This window comes from Triticum urartu, chromosome 6A (genome assembly GCF_056163025.1).
Source record: "Triticum urartu cultivar PI428250 chromosome 6A, HENAU_Tu73, whole genome shotgun sequence".
In the NCBI taxonomy this organism is placed as follows: domain Eukaryota; kingdom Viridiplantae; phylum Streptophyta; class Magnoliopsida; order Poales; family Poaceae; genus Triticum; species Triticum urartu.
The window spans coordinates 15753998-15759997 of record NC_141878.1 but is presented as its reverse complement, the minus strand read 5'-3'; the positions used below and the strand labels follow the sequence as shown (position 1 = coordinate 15759997).

The 6000-nt window shown below is 52.7% G+C and overlaps 1 pseudogene; it reads right to left on the bottom strand.

Annotated features, from left to right (window-relative positions):
• Nucleotides 1-539: 539 nt before the first annotated feature.
• On the bottom strand, nucleotides 540-1309 carry LOC147963246 (putative ripening-related protein 5 pseudogene; annotated as a pseudogene).
• Nucleotides 1310-6000: the final 4691 nt, after the last annotated feature.

Here is a 6000-nt window from a genome sequence, read left to right as displayed (position 1 = left end):
ATTTACTTTGGTTTTGACATACAAAATATTTTCAGTTCATGTGTGTCAAGAAAAAAAAATCAAGGGCCCCTTGTTGTCTTCCTGTCCCGAGCCCCGTATATATGTGGACCGGCCTTGATCCTTGATTAAGCAGCTCCGTTTGTTGATTGCTTGCTTGATACTCTCGACTTGAGTGAATTGTTATGGGAGTTAAGTCTGCGTCATGGAGCAATCTCACTCTTCCTGCGCTGCATACATGCTGTAATTAGATGCAACCGTGCAAGAAATATAATGCTGCGTAGCATTAGACATAATATTTTCTATGGAGTTCACCGTCTTTGGTAGCTGCTCAGTGGAATGATGTGCTTTTTAACAGTTTATCATACTTGTTCAGCGACCCTTGAAAATGAGTATACAACTTTCTCAGGTATCTCATGTGTTTCCAATTCTTTATACACCACACTACTCACTATTATAGCCTTGAAGAGCACACGCGAACATCTCACTGGTGCTAAACCATAGGTTGCACTGTTTATTTTATAAAATCACGCCATCATATACATAATCTGATCAAGTCACCCCGTATAGGATCTGTATATACTGGACTTCTCTCTGACAGCGAACATTATACACATGACACTTGACCGACTAGTGGTACCAACAACCTGCGCTCACCTTTGCTTCAAACGCTCACTCATCGGACCAGGTGATGCCCTCCATGCCAACGTTCTCGTCGAGCCCCAAGGCATTCCACACTGCAGGAGACGCGTCAACAATGTTGTTGGCACACGGGGGCTCGTAGTTGTGGTCCTCGTCGCAGCCATAGACGGAGTCGCACTCGTCCACCACCTTGGCATACACAGAGTTGCCATTGGCGGTGATCTTGATGCGGTGCCCGCAACGGGCCATGTTCTTGAACCAGCCAGTGGAGAGCGCAACGACCATCTCCTCATCGCTGTGGTAGGCGTTGTCACACTCGGATGGACCGCCGCCGTCCTTGCCCTTCTCGAAGCTGTTGAGCGTCAAGACGGCCTTGGTGGTTGCGGTGACCGGTGGCGAGCAGTGGTACTGCGGGTAGCTCTTGCCATCCTCGCAACAGTCGGGGTCGTTGCTCTTCTCACAGTTTCCCGACTTTCCTGGAAGGTAGCCACTTGCACGGCACACACCGAGACCTGGGCGGAGCGAGGACGCGATGTGGGAGGTGGAGAGGGCCACCATGAGGAAAATTGCCATGGTGGCTACAGCTCTTGCAGTGGCCATTTTACCCCAACAGTGCTGAACTCTAACGCTCGTTTACTTCTTCTTGGTTGCTGCTACAGTACTGGTGTGTTCCCTCGATTGATTGTGTTGTGTGGTTAGACAGCTGCAGGGTCAACTTTATATAGTAGTGCTTCTGCTAGTTCAGTTCTGAGCACCAACTTGTTCCATGTTCTCCACGGCAAATCATTGATGAGTTCAGACAGGGCACTGGTCCGTAACGTATCAAATGGATTGTTATAATACTAGGTCGGACGTATATATATCGTTTCTCGTTGAGCATGATCCTTGGGAAAGACAGACGGAGACAGGATTACACCGATGATAAAAGTAGAGTTGCAGAACAGGTTCAAAGAACTGAATGAATTGATAGCAACGTTCTGTATATTCTATTTCTACCACACTTCTTACCGGTGCTTAACCGCGACTAACACCATGTGAGGGTCACTAAAATATTGAAATTTTTATTAGATACATATAAGTATTTATGTTAAACTATCATGTGTTTTTATTCCACCAAAATACTATAGCACAGCTCGATGGCAGACACTGTTTCTTTTTTGCTAAGCTCATCTAGTTGGCGCAGGTCTCATCGCGTGTTTGTGCAAGGCTTTTTCCCTTGTCCTTATCCTTACTGAAAAGCCACATACGTGCATGTCTTATTCATGCGTTCTTGAAAATGGTATACCTCCAGAAGGAAATAAAATGTACAACTTGGGGAGAACATAGATAATGCTACCACGAGAGGTGCAGTTCCTTGCTGGTGCAACACATATTTTTGCCATTTTTATTTGCACCTATAGTTACGTGGGACTTCCTCTTCCAAGCATACTGGCTTGTCCAAAATCTGCACCGATGTAAAATGCCACATATTTATTAGATCGGGAGAATTAAGTTACGTGAGACATCTCTTTTTTTTCCTTGGGGCCAGTTGGGGTTGAAAATTTATCAGCTTCATGAATTCGCGTCGAATTCCACGAACATGAAAACTGTGTCCCATCATTTGACATCGTATGTGTTCTCTCTCCTGCAGAGCCTAGTCCCCCGCGGTAGGTGGTGGCGGCGCTTCGGCGATTTTGTTTCCCCCGCGGCAGGCGGCTTCGCGGTCTGGTGCGTCGCGGTCGCCAGGGACGGCGGCGGCGTGACCAGATGGGTTCGCGGCGGCACGGCCGGATCTGGGCCCAGGCGTGGGCCTTGGTCGCTGGTTTGCCGTCGGCTCGGTGGCGGGTGCGACTCGTCGGCAGCTGGGCGTTTTTAGTTGTTCATAAAAGAAATTTAGATGTCAAAAATGTTTTTTATGTTCATATATAGAAAGTTTTTATAAAAATGTATATATGTATATATGTTCTCTGTGTATATATTTTCATATATGCAAAAGTTAGATTTTTAGAAAAATTTCATCTATATATGTTCTCTGATTTAGTACATTAATTTTAGGTTAGTTTCATTTTTAGAAAAGTTCTATATATTTGCCAAATAAAAAGGTAGAGCAAAAGCCTTCCGGGAAGATCAATGCAACAGAAAGGTAGAGCGGGGCGAGAGGGGCGGGCCGTTGCGAGGCGTGGTGTTGGACTCGCCAGGGTTTGCCTGAATAGGAAGTCGAGCGAGGTGAAGGAAATGTGTATTGGGGCGAGGCAGAGAGGAGCGCAAAAATGCTACACTTACGGGCAATATACTGATGAATCTTACGGATTGCTCCCCACTAACCAATCCCACTCCCCCGCTGATTTCAAGGGTGGGTCTCGCTGCCGCCAGTTTCCATTTAAACATTGCCAGCTCAGTCCGTAGCTTACTTCCCATGCCCTCTGTCCGTAAGTCTAGCAAAGTCCGAGAGGAGCGAGGGGGAGGAGGACACGGCCGCTTTCGTGAAGTGAGATGGGCTAGCTATACTAGCACAAGAGATAGTTCCATCAAAAAAATAGAGCCATTCATTTGCCAAATAAAACACTAAAATAATATATTAAGAGATAGAAAATACATAAAGATCATAGATTTGTTTTTGTATTACTCTCATTGTTGAGGAAATCGTTAACTGGTAGCTGCTCGGTTGGCTGGCAAGTAGGGGATTAATCAGCGAGTCGGCAAGTTAATCGGCCATTTAATCAATTAATCAGACGATTTTTCAATTTATCGGCTACTCGATGGCCCTACGAGTAGGGATTAATCGGCAAGTTAACTGATTAATCGGATGAATTCTTGAACAGGGATTACTCCTATAAAGGATGAGTACCCGCCTCCCTTGGCTCCTCATTGAAGTGAGTGCTCTCCTAACCATATGTTGCCCGTTGGCTTGCTATGGGAACAGTTCGGGTGCGTTCCAAGCCATCTGATCTTCCCGGACGGCTCTGACCCCGGCAACCCAGCTAGGAGGTCCAGGACGGGTGGATAGCCCAACACACCTGGGGCCACTATCATTGGGCGGCATCGGGTGCGCACGTGCGTGGGGAACCGTGCGCTCTGTCGCATACGAGATGGGCTAGCCGGACCTGCCTGATGGCGTCCGTTGATGGGTGGCTTGCCACGGGAGCCTTTTAGCGGCGATGCAAGCGTTCGATCTGCCAAGACGGCTCGCACCGGGGTGACCCGGCTGGGAGGTCTAATAATGGGTGGACCGCCTAGGGCCACCGACATTAGACAGCGTCAGACACACACTCGAGTGAGGCACCGAAGCCACAGGGTCATGTCGCTCGTGTGACATTGCCGTTGCCTGGCTGGCACGACCGGACTAGGCTGAGAGGCTCTTCGAGCCATCCGTGCTGTCATGGTGTGCCATGAGAGCCTCTCGAGGTCTCTCCGCGCGGTCCAGTCCCTCGCACGGTGCCCCATGCCGGGCAGACCGGCCGGGCCCACTTGTCGATGTCCTCGGCTAGCGCTAGGGTGGTTCGGTCTTGATAGTCAGGCATGTGCGTGCGGCTGGCTGGGTGGTGCGTGCCGGGTGGTACAAGAGGGCCATCCGATCACTTTTCGCGATGGCGGGTCACACGGTCATGAGTTCTGGCAAGAGACCAGGTAGGTGGGCGCTCGCCCGCAGCTGACTGACCGATGTGCTTGGCTCGCGTGAGTTTTTATCCGGCCTTTGCTTGTCGGGTTATGAGGTGAGGAGTTTTATTGCCGCTTTTTCCTGCAGGGCTACGTTTTCCCGGATCCTTGCCGTCACGGGCCCTAGCCGGCTCGTCTCCGTGGGATTGCAAGGGACATGTAACATCGGTAACTTGATAACTGCCAAAGGCGTAGTACGCCATTGATAAGGACATGCTAACCCTAGCATGCCGGCCGGCGTGCAGGTGTAGCGGAGCATGCTCCGTGTGTACTCTGTTCGCATGATCGCATCGTGCATCAAGACCAGCTCGGGAGCTATATACGATGCCCATTGTTAAAGCGTGTCTTGCTCTCCTCAACGCTCTCGACTCGTTTTCCGACGTGCTCCAGCCTTTAGTCTCCGGCAACCACGACCTCGACCACGACCACGCACTGGCGCACACACACATGGCGGTGAGTCGTGACGCTGGAGAATAAGATGCTCGAGCGGCAACAATGACTGACCGAGCGCCGTACGTCTCCTGGACCCGTGATTGTGATGGCTGATGCGGCGCTGCTTGAGGGCCGTCAGTGCGATGATGCACGACCCTACTGTGCCGTCAGTCTCGACCAGCACGACGCTGCAGCCTACATGCGCTCTCCTCAATGTGTCCCCAGCGGCAACCATGGGTGAGTGACGGAGCTCGTCATGGGGCAGCTGGCCTGGCTCTGCGCACGAGTACTAGTCAAGGGGTGCTAGCTCAACATTGCACCAAGGTCGTGCTACTTGCACTTATTCAGGATCATCCTGTTCTTCATTGAGCACGCTTGCCATCTTTCCTGACGTCTCCTATTCCCTAACGTTTTTAGTTTCACATCTCCGTGTCTCATCTCTCAGGGCATCTCCAGCCGTTGGCCTCCCAGGAGGGTCAAAAAATCGCCCCCTGAGGACGCACCGGCGCTAAACCGCGCACTGGGGGCGTGATGCCCCCCAGTCGCGGTCCCCCACGGGTTTTTTTAAAAAAGTCAAATACGGCGCAAACACGACTCAAATTTAACGCAAACATCGGCGACTTCGTTCAAATTTAGACATATTTTACAAAAAAAAGGGAAAAACTACCGCGGGCTACCCCCGCCGTCTCCCTCGCCGCCCGCCCACGCGGTTCTACATGCCGAGGAGGCTGTAGAACCGCGTGTAGTCACCGCCGTCGTCGTCGTCGTCGTCGTCGCCCCCGCCTACGCCTCCGCCGTCCCTGCTGCATCCCTCCCCCGGTTGGCACGACGGGTTGGACGGTCCGGGGGCGTCGTCGTCGTCGTCGCTGTCGAGGACCATGATGCCGTGCTCGTCCTCGCGCCCACGCTTGCGGGCGGCGATCTCCTCCAGGGCCCGGCGCTGCCGGACCATCTCGTCGCGGAGGTAGTCGTCCCGCGCCCACCGCAGGGCGTCCTCGTCGGAGAAGCCGCGCCGGGCTATCTCCTCGTACTCCGAGGGGAGGCCGGGCTCTGGCTTGGGCTCGACGAGGACGAAGCGGCCGGTGGGGGAGGCGTTGTCGCCGATGCGGACGCCGGAGCTGCGGGTGCGTGCGCTGACAGGCGTGCCCTGGGGCTCCGGCTTGACGGGGCGGAGGTGGAGGCAGGGAGAGCCGCCGAACGAGGAGGAGGACCCCCCGGTCTCCATGCGCCTCGGGGTCCAGGAGCTTCCCCGACGGCGTGAGAAGTACGGGGGAGCGGGGTACTCGAGGCGCG